Source organism: Giraffa tippelskirchi, chromosome X (assembly GCF_054371585.1).
Source record: "Giraffa tippelskirchi isolate mGirTip1 chromosome X, T2T-mGirTip1v1.2.pri, whole genome shotgun sequence".
NCBI classification, from domain to species: domain Eukaryota; kingdom Metazoa; phylum Chordata; class Mammalia; order Artiodactyla; family Giraffidae; genus Giraffa; species Giraffa tippelskirchi.
The window spans coordinates 142,428,709-142,446,754 of NC_137289.1; the positions used below are offsets into that span (position 1 = coordinate 142,428,709).

The 18,046-nt window shown below is 40.4% G+C and overlaps 1 pseudogene; it reads left to right on the plus strand.

Moving 5' to 3' along the window:
* Nucleotides 1–3,575: 3,575 nt before the first annotated feature.
* LOC145535782 (cardiotrophin-like cytokine factor 1 pseudogene) lies at nt 3,576–4,158 on the plus strand (annotated as a pseudogene).
* Nucleotides 4,159–18,046: the final 13,888 nt, after the last annotated feature.

An 18,046-nucleotide genomic window follows, 5' to 3' on the forward strand; every position in this document is an offset into this window, starting at 1 on the left:
TGCTGCTAAGTCACTTCAGTTGTGTCCGACTCTGTGCGACCCCATAGACGGCAGCCCACCAGGCTCCCCCATCCCTGGGATTCTCCACGCAAGAACACTGGAGTGGGTTGCCATTTCCTTCTCCAATGCATGAGAGTGAAAAGTGAAAGTGAAGTTGCTTAGTTGTGTCCGACTCTTAGCGACCCCATGGACTGCAGCCTACCAGGCTCCTCTGTCCATGGGATTCTCCAGGCAAGAGTACTGGAGTGGGGTGCCATTGCCTTTTGACCTGCCATAAAAAGGTCACTTGTTTTTAGAAGAAAACATTAGTACCATCAGTTAACATACAATTTTTAAAAACTGTGATAATAAGATTCAGTAACAGCTATCTCCAAGTAAATGAAGCAGTGTTAGTAACTCAGTCGTGTCCGACTCTTTGTGACCCCATGGACTGTAGTCCACCAGGCTCCTCTGTCTATGGGATTCTCCAGGCAAGAATACTGGAGTGGGTTGCCATTTCCTTCTCCATATGATCCTTACAACCCTCTAAAACTATGGTTTCCAGGGCACTGCCACTAGTCATGTGTGGCTATTTAAATTTACATTTAAATGAATGAAAAGTAAATTAAAAATTCAGTTTCTTAGTTGTGCTAGCCACATTTCAGATGCTTAATAGCTACATGTGGCTGGTGGCTGCCATTTGGACCATACAGAATAGAACATTTCCATAGTCTCAGAAAGTTTTATTAAACAATGCTACACTCTATTAACTGTCTTATTTACAAATCAAGAAACTGAGACTCACACAGGTTTAGTACTACACCCAAGGCCATCTGGCTAGTAAGGAACAAAGCCAAGATTGAAATCCAGTGTAGCTCTAGGACTTTTGCTCTTTCACCACTATGCTCATCGTAGTGAAAGAGCAAAGCTTGGTTTGTAATAAAGTCAGTTTGTAATAAAATGGTGCCATGTCTTCTCACAGTTTTATATTAACAAAATGCACTTACTGTTTAAAAACTTTACAAATGTGCAGTTCAATAAAAGTATAAATTTATTAATATTATTGCAATATCAGGGGAAATGTGGGGCATGTTATTTTTAATATTTTTATTGAAATATAGTTAATGTATAATATGATATAGGTTATAGGGATATGATACAGTAATTCACAATTTTTAGAGGTTATACTCCATTTATAGTTATAAAATATAGGCTATATTCCCTGCATTGTACAATATATCCTTATAACTTGTTCTATACATAATAGTTTGTACTTCTTAATTCCCTACTCCTATGTCTCCCCTCCCCCCTTCCTTTGCCCCACTGGTAACCATGAGTTTGTTCTCTATATCTGTGAGTCGGCTTCTTTTGTGTTATATATATAGTTTGTTGTGTTTTTTAGATTCCACATATAAATGATTTCATATAGTATGTGTCCTTTTCTGTGTGTCTTATTTCATTTAGGACAATGCCCTCTAGGTCCATCCATGTTGCTGCAAATGGCATTATTTCATTCTTTTTTATGGCTGAGTAGTAGTTCATATATATATATATATATATATATATATATATATATACACACATACACACATACATACACACACGCACGCACGTACATACATACACACACATACCACATCTTTATCCAGTTATCTGTTGATGGACACTTGGGTTGCTTCCATATCTTGGCAGTTATAAATAATGCTGCTATGAATAATTGTGCATGTATCTTTTAGAACTAGTGTTTGTTTTGGTTTGTTTCCCGGATATACCCAGGAGTGAAATTTCCGACTCATATGGTAGTTCTATTAATATTTTTAAATTTTTGAGAAGCCTCCATAATGTTTTCCACAGTGGCTGCACCAATTTACATTCTCAGCAACAGTGTGCAAGGGTTCTCTTTTCTCTACATCCTCACCAACATTATTTGTGTTCTTTTATGATGGTAGACGTGAGGTGATGGTAGAAGTGATGACAGATGTGAGGTGATATCTCATTGTGGTTTTGATTTGCATTTCTCTAATGATTAGTGATTTTGAGCATCTTTTCAGGTGTCTGTTGGCCATCTGCATGTTCTCTTTGGAGAAATGTCTAATCAGGTCTTCTGCCTACTTTTGAACTAGATGGTTTGTTTTCTTGACATTAAGTTGTATGAGCTGTTCATATATTTTGGATATTAACCCCTTAACAATCATATCATTTGCAAATATTTTCTTCTGTTCAATAGGTTGTCTTTTCATCTTATCATGGTTTCCTTTGTTGTGGGCCATGTTATCTTAAATCCTATAATAGGTGATTTCTTAGAGGTGATTGCTGGTCCCAGCCAAGTTTTCTCTCTTGACTATTGCCTTCAGCTCTATCTAAATACTTGACTCTCTATTTCTTATTTCATTTCAGTTGTCTTTGTTAGAACCATAACTGTGTAGAATTATTGTATAATAATTTATATTTGGGAATTTCTTAAATGAAAATGTCAATTCTTTAAATAATCCTTAAATAACTTCTCTTTAAGACATCTCTAGAAAGTCTTGAAATTCTCTGAAGTGTTTGTCATTGGCTGGTAGTCATTGCAGTAGAGCTTGGAATTCCAGGAAAACTTTTAACTTCATGGCTGCAGTCACCATCTGCAGTGATTTTGGAGTCCCCAAAAAATCAAGTCTGTCGCTGTTTCCATTGTTTCCCCATCTGTTTGCCATGAAGTGATGGGACCGGATGCCATAATCTTAGTTTTTTGAATGTTGAGTTTTAAACCAGCTTTTTCACTCTCCTCCTTCACTTTCATCAAGAGGCTCTTTAGTTCCTCTTTGCTTTCTGCCATAAGGGGGGTGTCATCCGCATATCTGAGGTTATTGGTATTTCTCCCGGCAGAAATATTCCAGCTTGTGCTTCATCCAGCCCGGCATTTTGCATGGTGTACTCTGCATATAAGTTCAATAAACAGGGTGACAATATACAGCCTTGACATGCTCCTTTCCCAATTTTGAACGAGTCCATTGTTCCATGTGAGTGGGTGTAATTTTTAAAATTGTGGAGACCGGTATGGAATTGATATCTTTTTGTTTTACCATGTAAAAATGTTTTAAAAAATGGCTCTCACATCTGCGTCATTTTGTAGAACAGAATATATTGATGCTAAAAATATAATCATGGAATGCACATTATTTAAACTGAATAAATTTAGTTTCATTAAAAAAATCACCATGTTGTCTTAATTGTTTTCAGTCTCATTGTGCAACACACCAGTGGAAACTTAGGGACTGGCACTTGTCGGTGGATCAGTGTTTAGGAATCATAGATGGGAAGTTTTGAAGGAATTTATGTTAGCATGTGGCACAGTCTGCTTTTTCTTTTACATATATGGCCGTGTTAGCTGTTTAGAGGCTGGATTGTAAGGGACAAAGAATAGATTGAAGAGGAGATTGCTAGAGTGGTCTAGGCATGAGATAATGAAGTATTGGTTTAAATTGGGATAAGTAGAACTGAGCCGGGCTGGGCTGGGCCGGGCCAGGCAACGGGAGTCGCTGCTTCCTTGGTGCTTGGCTGGAGCCCACCATGCTGTCCATGTTGGGGAGCCAGTGGCAGGGGACTCATTGGGGATGTTCACATGCCTGTGAACCTTGCTCTGGGCCCTCCCCCACCCAGCCCTCATCTGCATAGAGAACCCAGGGCCTGGCCACTCCATCTAGAAAACCTGTGACCTCACCTGCTACCTGCACACCAGCTCCACAGCTTGGCTGGGACCTGTCTGAACTACCTGAGTCCCCCGCTTTTCAACGAGCCTGACTTCAACACACCTCAGCTGGGGGCAGAGACTCTGCTCAGGCCCTCTGGCATCTTGGAGGTGTGGCGAAACCTCAAGGACAAACTGCTACTGACCCAGAACTATGAAGCCTACAGCCACTACCTGTGCTACTTGAGTAGCCTCACCCTCAAGGCCATCACTGTCAAGCAGTGCCACAGCCTGGCCCACCTCTGCACCAGCCTCTGCCTGGGACTGAGCCCACCTGGGCCCCCGGCCCTGCCCACAGTGACTTCCTCCAGAAGATGGACAGCTTCTGGCTGCTGAAGGGGCTGCAGACCTGCCTGTGACACTCAGCCAAGGACTTCAGCTGGCTCAAAAAGAAGATGCAGCCTCTGGCCACTGTAGTCACCCTGCCCCTGGTGGTCCGTGACTTGTAACCTCTGACATTCCTTTACCACCTTCTCTTTCCTCTCCCTCTTCAAACCTTGCTCCCACGCTGGGAAGGAGAAACCTATACGCCAGTGCTCATTGAGCCAGGAGGCCGAAGCCATGAGCCTTTAGCCCTCCCTGGACTTGGAAGAGGATGTGATTCAATAAGACCCATCCACTCCCAGCCTTCCTGGCTCCTCCAGGTCTGGGGAAGAGGTGCAGTAGGCCCCATCCCATTTCCACCTGATGTGATGCTCAAAGGAGCCCAAAATGATTGGTGCAAGGCTCTCATAGCTTCATGCTTCTTGCCCACTAGTTGCCAGCACCCACCCAAGCCCTCAAGTGGCACTTCCAGGAAGCGTGCCTGTAGGCCAGGGAGTGGGCCACCAACTCATGTACCTTTCTGGCATGAAGCTCTTTGGCTGCCATCCTCTCCGCTTACCCCTAAATTACTCAATACATCCAATTCAGGAAACACACATGGTAGCAAGTCGAAACAGGAAGAGATGGGATTAAAAAGGGAAGAGGTGGGGTCTGTGTTGGAGGTAATACTGAAAGCACAGTGGGAGGGACAGACCAGACACAGGGGTCACCAAGGCAGTCGGTGTCACAGGGTGGCAACCAAAAGGACATTGCTAAGAATTTTCTTGCCAGTGTCAGGACCCTTCCCCTCCACCCTCTTTCCCAGAGTATCTGGGTTGTCAAGGCTGAGGAGGGCAACCATAGCCACAGAATTTCCTCAAAGTTTATATTGCAATAGCATTTTGAGGTGTGGGGGCAGCTCTCCCAAGCCCTAGGCCTCAGCCCCACCCACTCATGACTCTTCAGTTTATTTATTTATTTGAAGATGATATATATTAGATGATATTTATTGCCAAATTTCTATCCTTGTATTAACAAATAAAATGCTTGCCTCAGAAAAAAAAAATTGGCAAAGGTAAAAATGAAGAAGTATGTGGCAGAGATATTTAGAACATATGGTCAACAGGACTTAGTTTTTGATTTATTAATAATTCTTAAAAGGAGGGGAATCACAATCACTGGAGTTGAGTGTGTATACACACACATACACACGCCTAGACTTACCCTAGACCTGAATCAGAAGGGTCAACCTGGCTGTATGTATTTTTAAAAGCTACAAGTATGAGTCTGATGTTCACCATTGGTTAAAAACCAATGCACAGATGGTCAGCAGAAGGAGAGGGGGTAGCCAAGGAGTGCTCCCAGGTTTTTGAGTTAACAATAGAATGGACATGAATCTGAGCAAACTCCAAGAGATAGTGAAGGACTGGGAAGCCTGGCATGCTGCAGTCTATGGGTCACGAAGAGTTGGACACAACTGAGCTACTGAACAACAACAGTGATAGAAATCGTGGAAAAGAATAGCTTGAACTCCTTCAATGAAATTATTTCATTTTATGAAAAAAGTATTTTATTGAATAAGCTGAACTCTGTGTAGGCAGTCTTCTTGTTTCTGGAACATCCCTATAGCTTCTTTGGTACTTCTAATACTGAAGAGCAATCTCATTTTCAAGTATTGAAAAATTAATTCCAATCCATTATCTGCAAAATGAGACTATATAAGAAAGTAAATATAGCATAATTATAGTAAGAACAAAAAAGTACCCCTAACAAGAAAGGTGCAAGACCTGAATGAAGGAAACAAATACTGCTAAAGGACCCTCCCCTCCAAAAAAAAACAATAGTAACATCTTTTTAAATAGAAACTCAATGTCATTAAGTTGTCAGTTCTATGTTCGTTAATGGATATAACCCAGTTACAATAAAAATACCAATAGATTTTCTTTGGAACTAGTCATCCTGATTCTAAAGTTTTTGTGGAAAAATCTGCAAGCCAGAAAAGTCTTGAAGATTCTGAAAAAGAAAAGCAAGTGGAGAGTCACCCTACTGGTTGTGAAGATGTATAGTAAAATTGCTGTTGTTTAGTCGCTCAATTGTGTCTGACTCTTGAAACTCTATGAACTGTATGTAGCCTGTCAGGCTCCTCTGTCCATGGGATTTCCCAGACAAGAATACTGGAGTGGATTGTCATTTCCTTCTCCAGGGGAATCTTCATGACCCATGGTCAAACCTGTGTTTCCTACATTGCAGGCAAGGTCTTTACCACTGAGCCACTGGGGAAGCCCATATAGTAAAATATCAATGAGGAAAAGTATGTTTCTGGTGTACACATAGACACACCAGAATAGAACAGAACAGAAAGTTCAGAAATAGAACCAAATGCATATAAGAATATGTACATTGACAGCATTCCACTTCAGTGAGTAGAAGGTGATCTTAGGAAATCCAAGTAGCCATCTGGAGAAGGCATGGGAGAATGTGCCCATAACCAGGATCAAAATTTCAAGTATAAAAAAAGGAAACAAAAAAACTAGATGAAAATAAGGGATAACTTCCAAAGATTATCAATTTATTTCACAAAGTCCAGAAGCCATAACATTCAGTCACATGAAAAGAAAAACTCAAAACATCTTTATTAAAAAATAAAGTCAAAAGACAACATGGGAAAGATCTTATTTGTGATATGGCTTAAAATAAGGACTAACATCTACAATACAGAGAGGATATCTGGAAGATGGTAAAGAAAACAACTAATGGAGAAGGAGATGCAAATAAATATTTTAACAACATGTGCAACTTAAAGCAAAAAGAAAAATGCATCCATAAAACTGGACTTTCATTAACAACTTTCAGCTCTGTGATCTTGGTAAACTTTGTGGATGTATGTGTTGTTTCAGCAAGCCTAAATCTTGAAATGAATGCTGGAAGAAGCTTTCAGACTGTAGGAAGTTTTGTACATAAAATTCAAAGTCTATAAATGAAAATTAAGAGCAAATACACTTAGTGACAAAAAAACAAACAAACCCTGACTTTCATTTAACAGTGAAATGAAACATGTTGCCACTCTCCCACCAGACAAAACTGGATACACTACAAAAGTCATATTTTAAAGGATTCAGAGAGCTGTGGAAACAAAGATTGGATGAACTGAAATTACAGAAAACGGAGAGTTGTTCCAAAATGACTCGATAATTGCCGGTCCTTTGTTTATCTCCGGGCAGGCTGTAGATCACGCTTGTTCCAGGCAAAGGGCTTCTGTTTGAAGACAGAGAAGTCAGCAGCCTCTTAGCAGTTGCATAGTACTGTAATGACATTGAATTATTAAGGGGCTCTAAACACACATAGTTTTCACCTTGGAATGTTTTCATCATTGGTGGCTATACAAGAAATGGAGGAGCTAGCACAAAAACTTATAAAACACAAATATCTGAAATATCTTTCAGTTGTACAGTGCTGCCAGAGAGGAGCATTGCTTCAAACACATGGTAAGTTTCCCCTTAAAGATATGTCCCAAGTTTTAAAGCTGAGTGAAGTAGGAGGCTAATGGAGGCTGAAAACCTCTGAAAGTCACAACTATCCGTTAGCTTCTAGGGCCAAAGAGATCTGTATTTCCAGAACCTATGAACAGGAATATACCAGAAGGAGACAGGGCCTTACAGAATTTGCAGTATGTTCCAGATCAAGCTGAATTTCTGATTGGATGGAGTTTATTAGCTACTCACCTTAATTGCATAATAAAAAGGAAACCCTCTTTTCTGTGAAACTTCTATGATTTTTATATTCACATTATCTGGCACACAGTTAAATTTCTAGATGAGCAAAAAGGCAAGACTGGCAATTAAGAGGAAAGAAAAATAGATGTGGATCCATGGATGTAGCTGATACTGAAGTTAGCTTATAAGAACTCTAAAATAGTTCAGTTCAGTCGCTCAGTCATGTCTGACTCTTTGCGACCCCATGAACCGCAGCACGCCAGGCCTCCCTGTCCATCACTAACTCCCAGAGTCCACCCAAACCCATGTCCATTGAGTCGGTGATGCCATCCAACCATCTCATCCTCTGTGGTCCCCTTCTCCTCCTGCACTCAATCTTTTCCAGCATCAGGGTCTTTTCCAGTGAGTCAGCTCTTCGCATGACGTGGCCAAAGTATTGGAGTTTCAGCTTTAGCATCAGTCCTTCCAATGAACACCCAGGACCGATCTCCTTTAGGATGGACTGGTTGGATCTCCTTGCAGTCCAAGGGACTCTCAAGAGTCTTCTCCAACACCACAGTTCAAAAGCATCAATTCTTCCACACTCAGCTTTCTTTATAGTCCAACTCTCACATCCATATATGACCACTGGAAAAACCATAGCCTTGACTAGATGGACCTTTGTTGGCAAAGTAATGTCTCTGCTTTTTAATATGCCGTCTAGGTTGGTCTTAACTTTACTTCCAAGGAGTAAGCATCTTTTAATTTCATGGCTGCAGTCACCATCTGCAGTGATTTTGGAGCCCAGAAAAATAAAGTCAGCCACTGTTTCCACTGTTTCCCCATCTATCTGCCATAAAGTGATGGGACCGGATGCCGTGATCTTAGTTTTCTGAATGTTGAGCTTTAAGCCAACTTTTTCACTCTCCACTTTCACTTTCATCAAGAGGCTTTTTAGTTCTTCTTCGCTTTCTGCCATAAGGGTGGTGTCATCTGCATATCTGAGGTTATTGATAGATATTTCTCCCGGCAATCTTGATTCCAGCTTGTGCTTCCTCCAGCCCAGCATTTTGAAAGACTAGAGATCTTTTCAAGAAAATTAGAGATACCAAGGGAACGTTTCATACAAAGATGGGCTCAGTAAAGGGCAGAAATGGTAGGAACCTAACAGAAGCATAAAATATTAAGAAGAGGTGGCAGGAATACACAGAAGAATTGTACAAAAAGTTCTTCATGACCCAGACAATCACAGTGGTGTGATCACTCACCTAGAGCCAGACATCCTGGAATGTGAAGTCAAGTGGGCCTTAGGAAGCATCACTAGGAACAAAGCTAGAGGAGATGATGGAGTTCCAGTTGAGCTATTGCAAATCCTAAAGGATGACACTGTGAAAGTGCTGCACTCAATATGCCAGCAAATATGGAAAACTCAGCAGTGGCCACAGGACTAGAAAAGGTCAGTTTTCATTCCAGTCCCAAAGGCAATGCCAAAGAATGCTCAAACTACTGCACAATTGCACTCATCTCACACGCTAGTAAAGTAATGCTTAAAATTCTCCAAGCCAGGCTTCAGCAATGTGTGAACCGTGAACTTCCAGATGTTCAAGCTGGTTTTAGAAAAGGCAGAGGAACCAGAGATCAAATTGCCAACATCCGATGGATCATCAAAAAAGCAAGAGAATACCAGAAAAACATCAATTTCTGCTTCATTGACTATGCCAAAGCCTTTGACTGTGTGGATCACAATAAACTGTGGAAAATTCTGAAAGAGATGGGAATACCAGACCACCTGACCTATCTCTTGAGAAACCTGTATGCAGATCAGGAAGCAACAGTTAGAACTGGACATGGAGCAACAGACTGATTCCAAATAGGAAAAAGGAGTACATCAAGGCTGTATATTGTCACCCTGCTTATTTAACTCTAAAATATGTTATAGAATATATTCTAAATAGAGAATAAGGACAAAAGAGATGAAATAATAGAAAATTTAAAATGATTAGGATGTCTAAATAATCAAAACAAAAGTTTAGAACTGAAAAAGGCGGTATCTAAAATTTAAACCATAATGTATGAGTTTGGCATCAGAGGGGACATGGCAGGATGTAGGATTAGTGAACTGGGATATTGGTCAATGGAAAATGTTCAAAGTGAAGCAGAGAAAGAAAGAGTGGAAAAAAGATTAGTTTATAAGAGACATGTAAGACCTACTCAAATGGTTTAACATTCATGTAATTCACATTCCATAGGAAATGAGAATGAGGCAAAAGCAAGATTCGAAGAGGTCATAGTTGAGAATTTGTTTGAAACTGATGCAAGACATCAACTCAGGGACTCAAGAAACAAGTAGGAAACTGCACTTAATATGCATTAAGGAAAAACAGCTGATAAAGTCAAGTGGAAAATCTGAAAAAGGGTTAGAGAAGAATACACTGCCTTCAAAAGAACAAGAGTATAACCAACAACCAGTGTCTTATCAGAAACATTGAAACCCAGAAAACAATGGAATTTCACCTTTAAACTGCTTATAGAAAATAGCTGAAAACTATAGATGTAGCAAAAATATGCTTCAAAAATGAAGATAACATACATACATTTTCAATCAAAGACTAAGGGAATTCATTGCCAGCAGATCTGTTCTAAAATATTAAGGGGATTTCTCCAGGCAAGAACAAAATGATGCTGTATGAAAACATGAAAATTGCAGGAGAGAATGAAGAGCATATTAAAAGATAAATAGTAAATATACATGAATCAATATTGTACAAAACAGTTATTGTTATGTCTTCAAATTATTTGTAGAATTAAAATACATGATGACAGAAAAGTGACATTACCAAGATGGCAGATCAGGACACCCAAGCCTCTGTCTCCCTCCAGAGAACAACAATCAGCAATCCACAAACAAAAATAGCTCTGGGAGTACTCAGGAGTCCATTTAGGAAGCTTCAGCAACACAATGGACCACTAACCTGAAAATAACTATATAAAAAAAGAGTAGAAAGAACAGCTCCATTTTGCCTGCATCATCCCAGTCCCAAGTGAACACTGGTCAGTGCCTGGAGGGAGCTCCCTAGCCCAAAACCATTCCCTTTGCTGGGAAAAGAAGAAAGGAATGAGTGATGGGTGACCAGCTTACCCAGCCTTTCAGGATACTGCACAAAAGACCTGCTTCATTTCACGCTACCCAGAGACTGGCATACTTGTGACATCTAGAGATGGCTAGGAATATGGAAGATGGGCAGGGGCTACTAGTATCAGCCATGCAGTGGGAGTGAATATGGTTCCCAGTGACCTGCTCTGCAGAAGACCCCAGTAGCCTTTGCCACTGAGGACCTCAACAAGCCTTGAGGATGCTGCGGACCCCTGCAGCTTTCATCACTGAGGACCTCATCACAGGCCCCAGCAGATCGCTCCACAGAAGGTCCCAAAAGCTTTCAACATGGAGGAAACCAATGGCCAGCACAGCCACCGTGGCCCCCTGCAGCTTCTGTTCCTGAGGGCCTCATTTTGCCTTTGCAGACAGATGCCAGCTGCCTGAGTTCCTTCCTGTTTTCCTCTGTCTTCACCCAGAACTTGCTGCAGGATGTCCAGGACCCAGGATCTGCACTGGCAATTAGCCACAGTCTTTGTGACTGTGTGGGTGCATAATGCCAGCTTAGGGCCATGCACTACCACCCTGGGGCTACCTGCAGCTAGCCCCAGTAGATGCATGAGTGTGTGCCAGAAGTCCAGGCACCTCGGCTGCTTGTATGCCTGGAGCTGGCCCTGCCTCCTTTGACTGGACCTTACTTTGTACCTGCAGCTAGCTCCTGCAGCCACATGAGGGCACATTAAATAGCTTGGAATCCTGCAGATACTTCTGTGTCCACTGTTGGCCCCAACCCTTGACATTGGCCCTTGTCACTGCATGTGTATCCTCAGCTGGCCTCCACCTCCACAAAGGCACCTACAGCCAATGCCCATAGTCGAACATGTGCACACCACCAGCTCTGGCCAGAACTAATACCAGTCCCAGACCCTCACTTCTGGACCTGGAGATATCACTAAGGACCCCAGCATCCATTGTAGCCACCAGATACCCTGCAGCTCTCACCACAACGGATCCTGGAGTCGTCAACATTGTGATCAACGACTGACTGAGTTGATGAGATGCTTTGCACCACCCCAGACCCAGAGACAGCACATACCCCCACACTTGGCACCTCACACCACTAGACCAAATGCCACAGCAGGCACCGGCATGCCCTGACTCACAGGTGAAGGTTTTTCCTTACCAAAAGCAGTCCATTAAATCTGGAAGAGGTGACTACTTTGAGTACACAGACAAACAAGGTTACACAGATCACAATGAGAAACATGACCCCACCAAAGGAATACAGTAAACTTGCAGTAACTGATTCCAGAGAAATAGAGATCCACAAACTGCCTGACAGGTATTCCAAAATAATTGGTCTAAAGTTCAGAGAGCTATAGATTGACAATTTAACAAAAGCAAGAAAAAGATACAAGAACAAAATGAAGTTCAACAGAGAGAAAAAAAAAAACATTAAAGAGACCAAACACATTTTGGAGCCCAGGATATAATGATTGAAATTTAAAAATGCAATAGACAGTTCCAACAGCAGACTTGATCAAGAGAAGTGAACTAAAAGACATTTCATTTGAAATCATCCAGTCAGAGGAGGGAAAAGAATGAAAAGGAATGAAGAAAGCTTACAAGACAACTCAAGCCAAATAATATTATAGAAATCCTAAAAGGAAAAAAGAGAAAGGAGCAGAAAGCTTATTTAAAGAAATAATGGCCCCAAGCGCCCCAAATCTGAGGAAAGATATGGATGTCCAAGTACATAAAGGTCAAAGGTCCTCAATCAAGTTCAACCGAACCAAGACTTCATTGAAACATTGTAATAAAACTGTAAAAATCAAAGACAAAGAGAGCATCTTTCCAGAGAAAGCAAGATCAGCAAGAGAAAAGAAGCTCATTACATATAAGAAAAACCACATCCCAATGCCCAGCCCTCAACATAAGTAGGTTTCTCAGCAGAAATCTTGCAGGCCAGGGAAGAGCAGGATGATATATTCAAATTGGTAAAAGTAATCTGCCAGCCACAAATACTTTGCCCAGCAAAGTTGAGGGACTTCCCTATAGCTCAGATGGTAAAGAATCTGCCTGCAGTGCAGGAGACCTGGGTTTGATCCCTGGATCAGGAAGATCCCCTGGAGAAGGAAATGGCAACCCACTCTAGTATTCTTGCCTGGAGAATCCCATGGACAGAGGAGCCTGGCAGGCTACAGTCCATGGGGTCACAAAGAGCCAGACACAACTAAGTGACTAACACATACACACAGCAAAGTTGAACTTCAGGAATGAAGGAGAGAGAATTACATTCTTAGGCAAACAGAAGCTGAAGGAATTCATCACAACTGGACATACTTATAAGAAATGCTAAACGAAGTTCTTCAAGTTGAAAAGAAAGAATGCTAAGTAGTAACATGAAATCGTATGAAAGTATAAAACTTACTCATCAAGGTTATATAGTCAAATTAAGAGTACACTAATATTGTAATGGTGATATCTGGCTCACTTATAACTTTAGTGTAAAGGTTAAATAATGAAAGTATTAAAAATATAGCTGCAATAATTTGTTATTGGATATGCAATATAAAAGATGTAAATTGTGACATCAAAAACATTAACTGGAAAAGCAGTATACTCTTGGTGAGAATGTAAATTGATACAGTCACTTTCCTCAAAAAATTCAAAATGGAAATTAAACTTAATTGAGAATAAAAAATTCATGTTATCCATCAATTTTCACTTCTGGGTATATATCCAAAGGACATAAAATCAGTTTCTTGAAGAAACATCTGCAATCTCATGTTCATTTCAGCATTATTCACAGGAGGCAAGATATGTCCATTGATAGATGAGTGAATAAAGAAAATGTTACATATATGCAATCAAATATTATTCAGCCTTAAAAACAAAGCAAATCCTGCCATTTGACAACATGGATAACCTGGAGGACATTATGCCAAATGAAATAAGCCTACAGAGAAAGAGAAATAGCACATGATCTAACTTATATGTAAAATTGTTAAAAAAAAAAAAAAAAGAAAAAGTATTGATCTCATAGTACCAGAGAGTAGATTGGTGTGTACCAGAGGCTGAAGAGTAGAGGAAAAGGAGAAGTAATTGATCAAAGGGTACAAACTTTCTATTATAAGATGAATAAGTCCTGGGAGCCTAGTGTACAGCATGGTGACTGTAGTTAATGTATGTTTGAAAATTTGCTGAAAGAGTAGATCTCAAGTGCTCTAATCATAGAAGAAAAAACTAACTACAGGGAGGTGGTGGAAATGTTAGTTAGATTGTGGTAATCTCTTAATAATGTATTAAAATATGTTGTACATGTTAAAATACAATTTTCATTTGAGAAAAATAAGTATATAAATGATTAAAATAATAATATACAATGCATTGCAACAATTACAAGGCAGTCTGGAGGGGAAATGGATTTTAAGACTGTTAGGTTCTATTGAAACAGCAGTGTAAAGCAACTGTACTCCCAGTTTTTTTAAAAAAAGAGTAGGTTCTAAACACATCAGGAAAATGAAAAAAACAATAGTTTGTATTAGGCTATAGTAAGCCAAAAAAAGCATTTTGTAATCTATAAGTTAAACACTAAAGATTAATAGATGTTTGGATGGCTCAGTAATTCCACTCCTAGGTACTTACTCAAAAAGTATATCCCTCAAAAGTCTTGTACACCAGTATTTATGTGGCTTCATTATAATAACCCCTGAAGGAAAGAGCCCACATGTCCTTCAATAGAAAAACAGGTAAACAAATTGTGGTATTGTATCCCTACCATGAAATACTATTCAGGAACAAGAAAGAACAATGATATAGATTAAGTTCATAAACATAATATTGTATTGAACAAAAACATAAATGAGTAAATACTTTATGATTTTATCTATGTGAAGTTCTAGAACAGACAAAATTAATCTATGACTGGGGAAGATGTTAACTAGAAAGGGGCATGAACTTTCTTCAACGATAGAAAAGTTGTAAATCTTGATTAGAGTGATGGTTACATAAGTGTATAATGTACATTTGTTAGAAATCATCAAACTATACCTTTAAAATCTGTGCATTTTATTTTATGTAAATTTACCTTGATAAAAAATTATTGCTAAAACAACTAGGGAAAGAGTAGTCAAAATTTTATTAATTAAAAAGAAGGCAAATGAAAAGGGAAGAAGGAACATAAACCAGATGGGCCAGATAGAAAACAAATACAATAGTAAGATTTTGTTGTTGTTGTTCAGTCGCTTATTTGTGTCCAACTCTTTGCAACCCCATGGACTGTACCATGCCATGCTTCCTGTCCTTCACTGTCTCCCAGAGTTTGCTCACACTCATGTACGTTGAGTCAATGATGCCATCCAACCATCTCATCCTCTGTCTCCCCCTTCTCCTGGCCTTAATCTTTCCCAGTATCAGAGTCTTTTTCAATGAATCAGCACTTCATGTCAGGTGGCCAAAATATTGTAGATAGTACAGTAAGATAGTAGATACAAATCCAACAATATCAGTAATTGCATTTAATATAAATGGATTGAATATTCCAGATAAAAGACACAAGTTGTTATCGTTATTTGTATATTTCTTAGTTTAGGTTTGTCTGTCTTACATATAAGAGATATACTTTAAATAGTAAGATACAGAAAGGTGAAAAGTAAAAGTATGGACAAAGATATACCATGCCAACATTAAGCCAAAGCAGGCTAGCATAGTGATATTAATCTGCAGACAGTAAGAATAGAATCTTTTTCAGGTTACATGTTGTCTAGAAACTGTAGAATATACCCACATATAAAGTTAACACTGAATATCATGTGATCCCTATTTTCACAGTGAAAAACTACCATAGTTCAGGTTTGTGAGAGAGCATTCTTTTCAGGTGAAAAGAGCAAGCAATGTTTTGCAGAGTCATTAGAGGGAAACAAACTTAGAAATATAGTTAATGGGAATTTTCTTGAGTTTGTAGAACTGGGAGAGTCATTTCTCTCAACCACACACCTGGCTTTAGGAGGGCTCAGATCAAAAATTAATACTTCCAGAACCCTGTGAATTATTTACAATGAGTATCAAGTCTTACGGTTGTTGCTGTTCAGTCACTAAATCATGTCTGACTCTTCACGACCCCATGACTGCAGCCCACCAGGCTTCTCTGTCCTTGTGGTGAAGTTTACTATTTTTGTGAACCCTGCATGGCTCATCGTGGCTTTATTTACTCTCTGCTAATCATGTATGTTATTCTGATTTTAGAAAACAGTCCAAGTTCAAATCTGGGACCCACCACTTTATAGCCAGGCACGTTAGGCTAGTTATTCAGCCTCCAGGGGCCCAAGTTTCTGTCTGAAGCTCAGCTAACCTAGGAAGAGCTGAGCTGCCAGGTGTCAGAGTAGCTGATGAAGACAGCCAGGCAAAAGAAAAGTAGCGTTCAAGCATTTACTCACCTACTGTGATAGTATAAGCAAGAGCAGAGAGAGCGCCAGCGACCCATGGTTCCAACTTCCACCGAGGAAGGGCCCACTAGGTGGATCAGCACAGGCAGAGAGGTCATCTGCCTGCTGAGAGAGGCCCACACAAGGGGCTGCTGCTGTTCTATGGACCTGGGAGTAGGGGAAGGGAGAGGAGACAGGCTAGGAGTGGAAGAGGACTGAGTCTGAGTGGAGGAAAGTGTGTTCAAGGATCTTGTCTTCTTCCCCTGATAAAGAGGTCTCAGGGGAGGTACCAGAGGAAGGCCCCAGATAAGGAGGCCTCTGAATCAAGGTGCCTGGACTAGGAAGTCAGATATACATCAGGACGCCTGCCAGGTAAAGCGTTTGTAACTGCCTCTGCTTGGGTCTGAAAAATCACGCATAGGTGTTTGGCCGGAAGCTAGACTCCTCAGTTTTGACTGTAAAATGGGGGATCATAAATGGAATGATGGGGACTTCCCTAGTGCTCCAGTGGTTGGGACTCCACAATTCCAATGCAAGGGGCATGGGTTCAATCCCTGGTCAGGGAGCTGGGATCCTACATGATATATGGACTGGCAAAAAAAAAAAAAAGAAAAAAAATGGCATGAAACATAAAATGTTTAGGAGAACTCCTGGCTCCACATGATAAATTCCCAAGTGTCTATTATTTTAGTGTTGTTAGTGTTACCCTTGAGTTAAAACTCCTTACTTGTGATGTTGTGATGTATAATAAGAAATGTATATACATAAAATTTATATGTGTGTATGCGTAGTATATATATACACACACACACACACACATATATATGCAGTTGACCTTTGAACAACATGGGTTTGAACCTCAAGGGGCTACTTCTACTAGGATTTTTTTGAATAGTAAACACTGCAGTATTACATGATCCTTGGTTGGTTGAATCTGAGAATTCAGAAACAAGGATATGGAAGGATGAATATAAGTTACACTCTGATTTTTGACTTTGAAGAGAGTTAGCGGCCCTAACCCCTGCATTGTTCAAGGGTCAACTGTATTTAGTCTTCATCCTCATTTCTGGCGGGCTTCCAAGGTGGTGCTAATGGTAAAGAACCCATCTGCCAATGCATGAAACATAATGAAATGTGGGTTTGCTCCCTGGGTTGGGAGATCCATTGGAAAAGGAAATGGCAACCCATTCTAGTATTCTTGCCTGGAGAATGTGATGGACAGAGGAGCCTGGCAGGATACTGTCCATTGAGTCGCAAAGAGTCGAACGAGAATGAAGTGATTTAGCATGAACATAAGCCTCATTTCTGGCACAGAGATTCTAAAACCCTTGGAATTTCCTGTAAGTTCAGTTCAGTTGTTCACTTATATCCAACTCTGTGCAACCCCATGGACTATAGCATGCCACAGTTCCCTGTCCATCACCAACTCTTGGAGCTTACTCAAACTCATGTCCATCAAGTCAGTGATGCCATCCAACCATCTCACCCTCTGTTGTCTCCTTCTCCTGCCTTCAGTCTTTCCCAGCATCAGGGTCTTTTCAAATGAGTCAGTCCTTCACATCAGGTGGCCAAAGTATTGGAGTTTCAGCTTCAGAATCAATCCTTCCAATGAATATTGAGGACTGATTTCCTTAAGGATTGACTGGTTGGATCTCCTTGAAGTCCAAGGGACTCTCAAGAGTCTTCTCCAACACCACATTTCAAAAGCATCAATTCTTCCACACTCAGCTTTCTTTATAGTCCAACTCTCTCATCCATACATGACTACTGGAAAAACCATAGCTTTGACTAGACGGACCTTTGTTGGCAAAGTGATGTCTCT